At 37.9% G+C, this 13,657-nt stretch overlaps 1 long non-coding RNA gene across 1 annotated transcript in view; it reads right to left on the reverse strand.

The window, feature by feature from the left end:
* The window catches only part of LOC147400360 (uncharacterized), a 30,676-nt gene extending 17,645 nt beyond the window's left edge, over window positions 1-13,031 (reverse strand). Inside the window, exon 1 of the long non-coding RNA XR_015178996.1 lies at window positions 12,628-13,031. This is a non-coding gene — a long non-coding RNA (uncharacterized LOC147400360). The remainder of the gene's footprint in view (window positions 1-12,627) is intronic.
* Window positions 13,032-13,657: the final 626 nt, after the last annotated feature.

Raw genomic sequence — 13,657 nt, forward strand, 5'->3', positions numbered from 1 at the left:
TCCAGAAATGTTTTCCAGAAAAAAATATTTTCTAGAAATGTTTTTCAGAAAAAAATATTTTCCAGATAATATTTTCCATAAGAATAAGATTTCCAAAAGAAAATAAAAAATTGATATTTTTACATGGACCTTGGAAAAGTACTAAAATACCCTTTTGTGTCAAACCAGGATGCTAGTCGCAGGCGACAATCCAATCGAACAGTTAGTCAAAACGACCGTTGTAGGGATGCACCCTGTAGAGAAGATCAATTTTGGGAAATTTATGTTGAGGAGTGCTCTTTACTTCCATGAGTTTGAAATAGACTGGAATCTCCTACATGCTATGGCTAAGCGATGGAATCCCCACCTTCATATATTCCATATGGGGTATATGCATTTGTGCCCCACTCACGAGGATTATTGCGGCATCATGAGGATATCCACTTCAGGACCTCTAGTCAGGCCCTCATTGAAGACCGGATATTCTGGTGAACTCGCCACAGGACTAAACATTTCCAAGGAAGAAGCCAAAGTCTTAGTCAATGACGGGAGATTGAATTTAGTACCCCTACTGGGCCCGTATCGCTCTCGCAGTCACCCTATCAATGTAAAACCCGAAACCTGGCGAGCTACTAGAGATTATCGATTGTGCCTAGGAATCTTAGCCCAATACATGCTGATTTCCAATAGTTATGGCCAAACTATCCCTGAGTCCTTCATAGATATAGCCTCACAACTCTCAAGGAAAGCCAACCCAGTACCTCTCACCTAGCTGAAACTTTCTCAGGTTTAGATGCCATAAAAAATGGTGAGCGGGAAAGCTTTAAAGGAAGCCCCTACTTACTCTATATGTGGCTTTGTGACCGTCTTAAAATCGTAGAGGTTCCCTCGAACCTCGAATATGGGCCAGAACACTTTTCCAAGAGAAACCTATTAGTGCGTCACAACTCAGTCAAAGCTTGGACCAAATGATTAGACTGTTGACAACATTGAAATAATAGATTCAATCATCCATACTCATTATACATTTTGCATTTTATGTAAATACTGTTGACAACATTGAAATAATAGACATGCTTTTCAATTTATAATTCGAAATATAACACAGATACATAATACAAGTGGTGGAGTAATGGAATTTGAGCGTTGGGATTCACGACTGGATCGCTTCCAGTCGGGACATGATGTTACAACATAAATCTGGTTTTTAGTTCATGATTTTGTGGCCGGTCACTGCGCTTACCACACTGGTGACCATTTATTCTGCTCAGGCGACCTGTTTGACGTGACCATAAGCAATCTGTCTCTTTTCGATGTGTCAGAACGTTCGACTACTACTAGATTGTTTGTGATCACTGACCAATTATCTTCGTCTATGCCTATCAGGTGTGCATGTGATTCCCAAAATAACACTCCACTCGTATACGACCACCTTTACAATATACGTTCACTAGTAAAGATAAGAAAAGAATGGACCTAGATTCCAATTGTGACTCCACTCTCATGTGCATCTCATACCACGTATGAGCTTGGTGGTCCTTACTGTACATCCCAAGATAGTGCACCCCTCCGAATGACATGATGCACTATCCCTTCAGGTATTCACAAACCCTTAACAGCTCACAAAATAGTTACGTATATATATAATTTTTCATTTAAGACAAAAGAGAAATTAACAAAATAAGATTGAGAATGGATATCCAGTTCCTACCATGCAACTGTGGCCACCCGGCCTAAAAATAAACAACAGTACTCAGCGCACGCGCTAACATAATTTTATATAAATATGCAACCCTTTCATTAATAACCTGAATATCCTTTCACCAAACTACACACAACATACAATGTAAACTGTAGACATCACCCTTCGGGTGTGATTCTGACATTTTACTATTCATTCACTTTTTCATTCTCTCGACATTCTCACTTTTCGTCTCTCCAAGTCAAACCATTCATTTTCAATCTTTCAAAGTCCTTTTTTGGTCTTTCCATCAAAAAAACATCAGGGTTTATTCAAAACGAGGTCCTGACAATGCATGGGACTGAAATCACCTCGACCCGTTTTTATTAAATAGTGAATAGTGGTCCGATTTGTAAATGGGGGACTTTTGATAAATGGGAGTCGCCACCTAGTTTAGGTCTAGAAACCATAAATAACTCCAAATGGATATGGATCGGTCCACGGATCAAAGATATGGGTGTTAGGCACCGAACCCGTCCGATCAAGATGATCGGTCTCTACTACAATTCAAAATCATCCTATGGTCAACATACGAAGACTACAGTCAAGGTCACAGTCCAATCATCATCATCAATTTATGTTGGGTTTGCCAAACAAATCCTACGGTTAAAATCGTCTCAATTATCACATGATCATTCTTTGAATTCCACAAAATATAAAAGGGTTTGAAAAAGCCCTAATTAGTTCTATGATCTAAAATCAATTAAGAAATTCCACATGCAAGTACTTCCTAAACTGTCCAAAGTAGAAACTCTCAAATTGGAACTCAAAGAATTTTTAAATTGGAAATCCGAAGTTCCCCAAATTATGATTCAAAAATATATGCGGAATTCTTAAATTAGAAATTTAAAAGAAACAGCCTCCAAAATAGCAAATTTCAAGAAATACAAAATTTTGAATTAGGAACTCCCAAATTTTCATATGAATGTAAACCTTCTAAATATAAAAATGCAGAATCTTCTAAATTGGGAAATTGTTAAAATATGAAATTTCTAAATTAGAAACCTATGAATATATCCTCCCAAAATAGAAAACTATGCAATCCCATATTAAAAAGTTTCCAAATATGAATTTTCCAATGATCCACAAATAATCTCTAAAAAGAAAAATTATATAAACAATAAAATCCCAAATTAGAAGATTATGAATTTACCAAGAATCACAAAATTGGAAATTTACCAAACAACAAAGAATCCAGGATATCATACTTACCAAATTGGAGATTGACAAATATCATTGTATAAAATTTTCAAATTTGAAAGAAAAATCCACAAGAAAATTTCTGTGTTCATGAATCCTTAAATTAACCAAAACAAGCATGCATATATGATTTTTAATTTTGTCCAAATAACTATCATTCGACAACAAGCATATTTGTCAAGTCAATGGGTATACTAATCACATGGGAATATTTTAAACTCATCACCAATTCATCACAAATCTATGGCAAAAATCATATGGAACCATCATGCTTAAACACAAAGACCATGCCATCACGAACTCATAAAAAAGATTCACAAATAATACTCCTCTAATCCCATCAATATGCAATAAAAAAAAATGCATAAAAGAAATATTTTATTAATCCTATCGGCATGCGAAAATAACTAATAAAAAATAAAATAAAAAAATGCATAAAATATAGTCCCCTAATATTATTGACATGCAATGAAAAAATAAAAAAATAATAAAAAAATTAAATATGAAGAAAATATACAAAATAAATATTCGACGAACCCTATTGATATGCATAGATAAATAAATAATGCAAAATAATACAAAAAAGCAGATTTTCCTAATTCCACTAAAACATAAAAAGAATGAAAAATATAGAAAAGAATACATAAAAAGAACTATCCTAACCTTATCAATATGAAAAAAATATATAAAAACTACGTAAAATAAATAAAAAAAATGCTCTCCGAGTCCTACTTCTATGAAAAAATATAAAAAGCGTAAAAATATATATATATAATAAATATCTTCCTAATCCTATTGATATACAATAAGAATAAAAATATGGAACACACATAGAAAACAAACGTTCTTTCCATCGTATTGATGAAAATATGAAAATAAATAAAAATATAAAGAAAGAAAAAGAAAAAATATATAGGAATAGCAACATAAAAAAAATAGAGAATATATATATATATATATACAAAAAAACAACTGAAATCGCCACGTAGCACCACGAAAAATCCATCTCATACTGAGTTTTATCATGACGTCATGAATTGACATGAAACTTCAATATGAAGACAAATTTATCATACAAATACAAATAGAAAAATCAACAAAGTGCCATAGAAAGCGAGAAGGAAAGGTAAGAAATTACAAAAAAAAAAAATATATAAAACAAGATAAAATAAAAGAAAAATAAACTCACCTATTAGTTTGAGAACTATGGTTTGCTCCCTTCAAGTACAATCGAAGGCTCGTGAGTCCCTGTGGTGACTGCTGTGATGGAGAGGAAGAGTGAAGCGTTTGCAATGGGTTTACGAAGAAGACGAGGGTGAGGTGAAGGTCGATCGCGAGGTGGCTTAGCAAATGGCTGCAACAACCACATTTTGCAGAGAGGGTTGTTGAAGATGATGAAGGCAGCACTATGGCTACTTTGCAGTGCTGTGAGGAAGTTGCTAGGGCGTTGGTACAGCAACCAATCGAAGGAGATAAAGGATGGGGCGTTGGTACAGCAACCAGCCAAGGGAGATGAAGGCTGGGGCGCTGATGATTGGGACCTGTGGCTGTAAATCTTGAGAAAAGATGACGTTGAAGGAGAGGTGAGGCAGAAATGATGAACCTCCAAGAGAGAGAGAGTCGAAAGAAGAGAAGAAGAAGATGATCCCCCCAAGAGAAAAGACGTCCTTCTCTTTATAGAAATCTAACTTCTATTTTTATTTTTCTTTCTAATTTTTTTTTCTTTTACACGTTTTCTACTTTCTTCTTTTAAGAGAATGGAAGTGAGGATCTTGTGCTACTCGTAGTATGATAGTCCCCCTATGGTCGATTGGTTTTTTTTAACTTGGATTTTTTATTTCTTGTTGATTGGATTCGTTTTGGTGGGTCGATTAATTAAGATTTTTGGTTTGAATTTTGAGTTTTTTTTTATTTGATTTTTCATTTTAGTGGGTTATGTAATTTTTAATTTAAGTTGATTTGATTTTCGTTTTATTGGTTGATCGATTAAATTTGGTTACTTAAATTTTAATTATTTGATTTAATTTTAAATGCTTGATTTTAATTTGAATTTAATTTTTTATTTCATTAGATTTTAAATTTTAATTATTTAATTTTTTTACTTTGATTTTTATTAGGTTAAATTTTAATTGTTTAATTTTGAATTTTATTTTTATTAGACTTTAAATTTTAATTGTTTAATTTTGAATTTGATTTTTATTAGATTTTAAATTTTAAAGGTTTAATTTTTTTTAATTTGGGGTTTGATTTTTTTTTATTAGATTTTAATTGTCATGTTTTCCTAAGAATTAGGGGCTCTAGGTTAAAGTTCGGATCTTAAGGGGCATATTGGTCATTTTTGTGATTTTTCGTGAGGTTATCTGTTTTCGTCGATTTGGGTCTCATTATAGTCGAAATCATGCTCTGAGTGCAATGAAAGTATTTTCGAAGTCTTTCGGAGGTCCAAAATTTATGCGGGGTATTTTCATCATTTTGTCGATTTTTACAGATTTTTACAAATTTTACCGTGAGGTTTCTTTCAATCCCAACGTGATTATTTCTATGTTTCAAAGTCGTATTTTCCTAGCGTGGTAAGGTCTTTAGGTTATCGAACTGTGTAGCGAACCTAAGCGTACGTGCTTGCTAAATCAGGTGTAACGTGTAGCGATCCTAGGCGTGTGTAAGTTTCTATATCGAGTCGTAACGAGTAGGGGAGATGAAAAGAGTAGAAACAGAAGGAATCCGGGACAATACTCACAAGCCTTTGAGTTCTTTACACTCATCATTAGGAATTCACGGTAACCGCGTGACGAATTGTTGATTAGACAGATGCAAAAATGGGGTGTCTACAGGGACCAAAGTTGTTAAAAACAAGAAAAACTGGTGAAAATTTGGCTAAGTGTCGGAAACTCAAATTCTCAAAGTTCTCGAAATTGAAAATGAGTTTTTGGAAATGAAAGTCTCGATCACGAGATTCGACACCATATAGTTTTTGTAATCTAATTCAAAGTTATGCGAAAGTTATTATATTTTGAAAATTTACCTAAAAACGTCGAAATCTACGTTTTGTTCTTGAAACCAAAATTTAGACTTTGATCCTTTGAGATTCGGATCTCAAAACCATTTTCATTATTCCGAAATGGGGGGTAAAACCTTAATTTCATTAAAGAACAAGTAAATGAAAAGTAAATAGGACATTTACTTAAATGTTTTTAACGAAATAAATGGTTGGAAATCATGTGCAAGTCCTAAGGATCACAATCCAAGAGTTAAAGTCTGAAACTATTTGAAAACAATTCTGTCGATGAAACCAACGGTTCCTGCAGACAGAAGATAATTATCGGCGGCAAAAACTTCATTCTATCGATGGAACTGACAAAATGGTCATCGGTGGGTGTCGGTGGGACCGAAAGTCTTGCCAACAACACTGAACTTTCTCGCGAATTTTGGATTTTTCGATCTATTCTTTGGATCTTTATTCCGTTCTTCAAACGTTTTGACCCACCCACGAATTTTTAACATTTAAAACATAAATACAACACATCAAATCTCTATTTCTAGCATGAATTTCAATTCAAACAAAGATTTCTACGATTGAAAATAAATAATTAACAAGTTTTGTAAAATGTAAATGCACATTTCGAAATCTAAGGTTACCAATAGGAAACTAAAGTCTCCTACTTGGTTTGTGGACGTCGAAAGTGATGAACTCGCACAATAATCAAGATTGGAGGCAAAAGAATCGATGTTGGATTGAGTTTGATGCAAAGTGGAGGAGGGTTTGCAACTTCTTCGACGACGGCACTCTCTTCTTTACTTCTACACTAGAAGACGAGCTCTACTAACAACTTGAAGCTCTGAGTTTGATGATAACCTAATTTGCTTGCTGATTTTTTATGGAGGGTGAGGAAAACGAATGTGAATGAGTTAACAAGGAGGGTGAGGTTGTAGCTATCGTCGTAGCCGACAACTTTATCTTCTTCGTCGGGGTTCAACAGTCCTTCCTTCTCAACGGATCTTGAGGTGAAGAGAAGAGAACCCTAGGTTGAGAAAAGAGTTGATGTGTGGGTTCTTTAGAGAAAAGGTAAACAAATGAGAAAGAAAAAAAGTTTGCTTTCTTTTATAAAATGCTGAGGGCATACTTGTAATTTTCCCATCATTTCTAGTTTCGATCGGAACTTAACTATCTGGGCTCGAAAAATGACAAACGAGTATCCCACTTCGAATAATTTTTCATTGCGGTCTTAATGGTGTGGTCGAATCTTCCTGATTCTCCCTCTAACAAAAATTTTCTATTTTGGGTCCCGCTCAACACGAAATTCGAGGATTGGTTAACTTTTCCACCCGAATTTGAATTTGAACTTACTTACAGGCTAAAGTATATATTACGATTATTTTGAAACTAATGGCGAAGTCAATTTTTAACAAAAACGAACGTAGCATAATCCAGGTACTTTACTCTAAGTTATCTTTTTAGAATATTCCTCGAATTAACACTATCTGATCTCTTCGAGATATGAGTTAAAACACGGGGTGTTACATTCTCCCCCCTTAATAAAAATTTCATCCTCGAAATTAAGATAGTACCTTAGTCTTCAGAACAGTTCTGGGTACTTAGCCTGCATCTCGACCATTTTTTCGCAAGTGGCTTCCTCAACGTTGTGGTGCCTCCACAATACTTTGACTAAAGGAATGGATTTGGACCTGAGTTGTTTTACCCTCTTGTCAAGTATTTGTACCGCACTTTCCTCGTATGATACATCATCGTCTACCTCTAACTCCTGCAAGTCTACCATGTGTGAGGGGTCTGGCAAGTATTTCTTCAACATGGACACGTGGAATACATTATGAACCTACTCAAGCTGCGGGGGTAGGATCAATCTGTAAGCCACTGGACCAATCCGTTCAACTATATCAAATGGTCTCACAAACCGCGACTTTAACTTGCCCTTCACGTCAAATCTGGAGATTCCTCTTCTGAGTGATTCTTTCAAAAATAATCAATCCCCAACTTGAAATTCCAAAGGTCAACGTCTCTTGTCTGCATAGCTTTTCTATCTACTCTGAGCAGTTTTTAGTCTGTCCCGTATAATGTGCACTGTCTCAGTAGTTTCCTCAACAATCTCGGGTCCCAACACCATGGCATCTCCTATTTCTGTCCAACATATCGGTGATCGACAAGGCCTGCCGTATAAAGCCTCAAATGGTGCCATGCCAATACTAACTTGAAAGTTGTTGTTGTAGGAGAATTCCTCCAACGGTAAATGGCGCTTCCAACCTCCTCCAAAATCCAACACACATGCCCATAGCATGTCTTCTAAAATCTGAATAACTCGCTCGAATTGTCCATCAGACTATGGGTGAAAAGCTATACTGAGATTCAATTGAGTACCCATGGCTTTGTGGAGACTCTCCCAGAATTGCGAAGTGAATCTGGGATCCCTATCTTACACGATAGAAACCAGCACCCCATGTAGTCGAACTATCTCAGCTATGTTTATCTAGCTCAATCTATCGACGTCAAATGAAACTCGGATTGGGATGAAATGTGCCGATTTCGTTAATCGATCCACGATTACCCATATGGCATCTGACCCGTCACTGGCTCTCGGTAACCTTGACTACGAAGTCCATGGTCACATGCTCCTATTTCCATTCCGCTATGGGTAGTAGTTGGAGTAAACCTGTTGGGTTGCGGTGTTCTACCTTGACTTGTTGGCAAGTTAGGCATCTACCTACATATTCTGCAATTACTTTTTCATACCCGAAAATCAAAAATTTCTTCGCAAGTCTTTATACATTTTCGTACCTCCTGGGTGTATCGAATATTGAGAACGGTGTGCCTCACCCAGTATGTTGGACCTCAATTGTGAGTCCTTCGGTATCCACATCCTGCCTCGAAATCTGAGAACCTGATCTAATCCTATTGACCTATCTAAGTCGGTCAGGTCCCTATCTCTCAGTTCATATTCTCCTACATCTTCATCTACTTGCTGGGCTTTTTTAATACGTGTTATCAACTTGTTTTCAATCTTCAATGTACCCAAGTAGATGTGCGGTCTGTACGTTTCCCTCGAAGTCTCGAACACTATTTCTATGGCTTGCTCAAGCAACTGCCATTCTTTCATCATCATGTGAGCTACAGTGTTTCTACTCAATGCATCGGCAACCACATTGACTTTCTCCGGGTAATACTCAAGGGTAAAGTCATAGTCCTTAAGGTACGTCGCTGCCTCATATTTAATTCTCGTTGCGAGAATATGTACTTGAGACTCTTATGATCGGAGAATACTTCAAACTTCTCTCCGTATAGGTAGTGTCTCCAAATACGTAATTCGAACACTATAGCGACTAACTCAAGATCATGGACAGGATAATTCTTCTCATGATTTTTCAACTTCCTCGATGCGTATGCTACTACCTTCCCATACTGCATCAATACAACTCCCAAACCAATCCCAGAAGCATATGCAAATATTGCTAGACTTTCACCCGGAGTTGGTGATATTAAAACTAGAGCGATCGTCAACCTTTTCTTCAATTCTTGGAATGCAGTCTCGCATTTATCATCCCATTCAAATCGGATATTTTTTTGCGTCAGTCTCATCAACGGTGCTGCAAGAGTGGAGAATCCCTTAATAAACCTTCTATAGTAGCCGACTATCCAAAGAAAACTCCTAATATCGGTGACTGTCTTCGACTGTTTCCACATCAGCACGACTTCAACCTTAGAAGGGTATACTGCTATCCCTTCATTGAACACCACGTGTCCTAGGAACTTTACCTCCTAGAACTAGAATTCACACTTACTAAACTTGGCATATAGCTTATGTTCTCGTAGAATCTGAAGTGTAATTCTGAGGTGTCTCTCGTGGTCCTCCCTCGACTTAGAGTAGATTATGATGTCATCTATGAACACAATGACAAACTTGTCGAGATGCTCCCAAAATACCCAGTGCATCAAATTCATGAATGTTGTCGGTGCATTCGTTAGACCGAAAGGCATCACTAGATACTCAAAGTGCCCTAGCCTAGTCCGAAATGCAATCTCTGAAATATCCACTTCCCGAATCCTCAACTGGTGATACCTAGATCGCAAATCAATCTTAGAGAAGTATTGGGCACCCTGTAGTTGGTCGAATAAATCATCAATGCGCGGAAGGGGGTACTTATTCTTGATGGTCACTTGATTTAACCTCCGATAGTCGATACATAAACAGAGTGACCCATCCTTCTTCTTAACAAACAAAACTAGTGTTCCTCAGGGTGAGGAACTCGGTCGAATAAATTCCAAGTTAGTATGCTCATCAATCTACGTTTTCAACTCTCGGGTTTCTACAGGGGCCATACGGTATGGTGCGATGGAGATAGGTCCTGTGCCTGTTACCAAATCAATAGAAAACTCTATCTCACGACATGGAGGCAAACCCGATAATTCGTCTGGAAAAACATCCCCAAATCCCCTGACTACCTCTACCATATTCGTCGATGTCTCTAGTTCTGATATACTCAAAGTCCCCAACTAGTTGTATAAAGGACCATCTCCTCTATACTTGGATCCTCGAACCTTGACTTTCGAATAACCCGACCGTTTGAAGACTACCGATCTCGCGAAGCAATCGATGTAGGCATGGTTCTACATTAGCCAATCCATCCCCAAAATGACATCAAAGTCAGAACAATCTAATGTCATGAGGTTGGTACTCATCTCTTGGTCCTCTATCCTAATTACACAGTTTCAACATAATTTCTGAGTTATCTGTCGATCTCCCAACGGTGTAGATAGTTTTATTAACTGGCCCATGTCAGAAATCTCTAATTCTAGCAACCGTGCAATCTCAATGGAAATATATGATCTAGAATAACCGGTATCAAACAAAACTTGAATCTTAATGTTGGAAATCAAAATTGCACTTTCTAATACCTTGTCAGAAACTGGTATCTCCTCCTGAGTTAGATGGTAAACCATGCCTTGGGGTCTAGGAGTCACCCTCGGTTGTTGCTGTGATGAAAGGCAATTTCTCTTGATGTATGCCATCTGTCCGCACCAAAAACATGCTAACGGTTCTGTCTGAATAGGTCTTTATGGGATGGGTGGTCTCACACTCTGTCTGATTGGTCCCCTTGGCCCTGTTGGCCTCACTGAAGCCCCAACTAGTCCATAACTCGGCTGTGCAGGAGCTCGATACTGTGAATACATGGGTCCAGATGCACTTGGTATCGAAAACATCGGCCTCTTGGCTGGATCGGCCCTAGGGGGAAATGAAGTCTGGGGTCGACTAGTCTGCCCCCTCGAAGTTTGTAACTCCATATCCTCTCCCTCAACCCTCTGAGCTCGACTCACTGTGTCTCTGTAGGTGATGGTCTCTATCACTGACATCCTGGCCCTTAGGTAGGGTCGTAGTCCCCTGAAAAATCTACGAGCTTTCTGCAGGTCGGTCGGAATGAGCTCGGGTGCATATCTTGACAACCTAGTAAATCTTAGCTCATAGTCTGTAACGAACAGATTGCCTTGCACCAAACTTGAAAATTCCTGATGCTTGATCTCTCGGACCATCTCGGATATGAATCAGTCTAGGAACATCTTCTCGAAATCAGACCACTCGAAAGGTCCATCCCCCAAAACATTTTTCTCTGAATGCCACCAATGGATGGCATCCCCGTCAAATTGAAATGCGGCCACCGGTACCCATTGGTCTCTTGGGCACTGCATAGTGCTCAAAATCTCTTGGGTCCTCAAAACCTACTCCTCGACTTCAGCCCGGTCCGAAGAACCTCCTAATCTAGGTGGACGTAGTCGCTGGAAGTTCTATAGTCACATCCTCGGGTCTGTCGGTGCCTGGGGTGGAAGAGTTCTCGCAGTCCTCAATGGTACAACCTATGGTCGTGGCTCATGTGGTGGCTCTGGGGGTGGAATAGGATCAGCCTCTTGTGAAGAAGCCTGATGCTCCCTCAACTCAGCTACTTCCTCGGCTAGCCTAGCCTGTGACTCGAGCATCTCTTCCCTAAACTTGTTCTGGGACTCAGCCATCTGTCCAATGAATGACATTAGTTGTGCTATCAGATCGAGGTCTGATCCGATGCCTGTCCCATTTCTACTGTAGTTCGGCCTTTCCCTCGGCCTCTACATCTGCCCCATCTGCTCATCTCGTTTCTGCTCATCATCAACAAGGCATCTATTATCATAAGGCTAAGGTTGTTCTTATAGAAGAATTTATCGATATCTTAATTAAGAATTTAGTAATGAACACTATTTTTACTACTAACTGAACAAACCTAAGATCTTATCTTAATCTTATTAAGCTCGACGGACTCTAGACACGGAAGAGTTCGTAATCCCAATACGGAACTACTAATGAGCTCTGATATAATATGTACCACCCCGTCAAACGCTAACACAAATCCCAAGCCCGCCTTGAGGTACTAGGTGGCACCTCGAAATTTCGACATGGTCTCCTCTGTTTATGTTAGCGTTTCACGGAACTCAAACCTGATAAACCAAATTCAAACAATCCTGTATAAAGCAACATATCCACAATGAATAAGAAACGAAAAACGAAAAATTTTATAAACAACATAAAACGAGGTCAGAGTTGCGCAGAAATGAATAAAGATATACAGGATTACAAAATTTTCCTCACTCTCACATAGACCTAGCACTCGATCTCAAAAACATAGACCTCTCCTCGGACGAACTGACTCCTAGTAGAAGTAGACATGATGCTTACCGAATAACGGACTCTACTCATTGATCTGACCGACCAGATGTTCATCGGCTAATGGTTCAACACCCGCTTCACCAATTGTAGGCTCTACAACTAAAAAAAATATAGAAGGAAAGGGTGAGTAATAATGGTTGCTCAGTAAGTCCACAAACAATTCCTACTAATAACCTAACCTAACTTGATCGAATAATCATACTGCATCATTCCAAAACATACAAGTTTTACAATTAAAACTACGATTAACTGGTACATATAGCTAGGGATGAGCAGCTAAACAGTTTAAAAAGTACACATAGCGTCAATCATCCATACTCATTCATTAGTAAAGATAAGAAAGGAATGGAACCGGATTCCAGTTGTGACTCCACTCTCATACGCATCTCATACCATGTATGAGCTTGGTGGTCCTTACTGTACATCCCAGGATAGTGCACCCCTCAGAATGATGTGACGCACTATCCCTTCAGGCATTCATAAACCCTTTAACAGCTCACAAAATAGTTACGTACATATATGATTTTTCATTTAAAATAAAAGGAAAATTAACAGAACAGGGTTGAAAATGGATATCCAGTTCTTACCATGCAACTGTGGTCCCCGGGCCTAAAATTAAATAACAGTACTCAGCGCACGCGTTAACATAATCTTAAATAAACATGCAACCCTTTCATTAATAACCTGGATATCCTTTCACCAACCTATACACAACATACAATATAAAATGCAGACATTACCCTTTGGGTGTGATTCTGACATTTTACCGTTCATTCCCTTATTATTCTCTCGACATTCTTACTTTTCGTCTCTTAAAGTCAAACCATTCATTTTCAATCTTTTAAAATATTTTTTTGGTCTTTCCATCGAAAAAATATCAAGGTTTATTCAAAACGAGGTCACGACGATGCACGGGATCAAAGTTGTTAAAAATAAGGAAAGCTGGTGAAAATTCGACCAAGTGTCGAAAACTCAATTTTTTAAAATTCTCGAAATTAAAACGAGTTTTTGAAAATGAATGTCTCGATCACGAGATTCG

This window comes from Akebia trifoliata, chromosome 6 (genome assembly GCF_017979445.1).
Source record: "Akebia trifoliata isolate Shusen 1 chromosome 6, ASM1797944v1, whole genome shotgun sequence".
Taxonomy (NCBI): Eukaryota; Viridiplantae; Streptophyta; class Magnoliopsida; order Ranunculales; family Lardizabalaceae; genus Akebia; species Akebia trifoliata.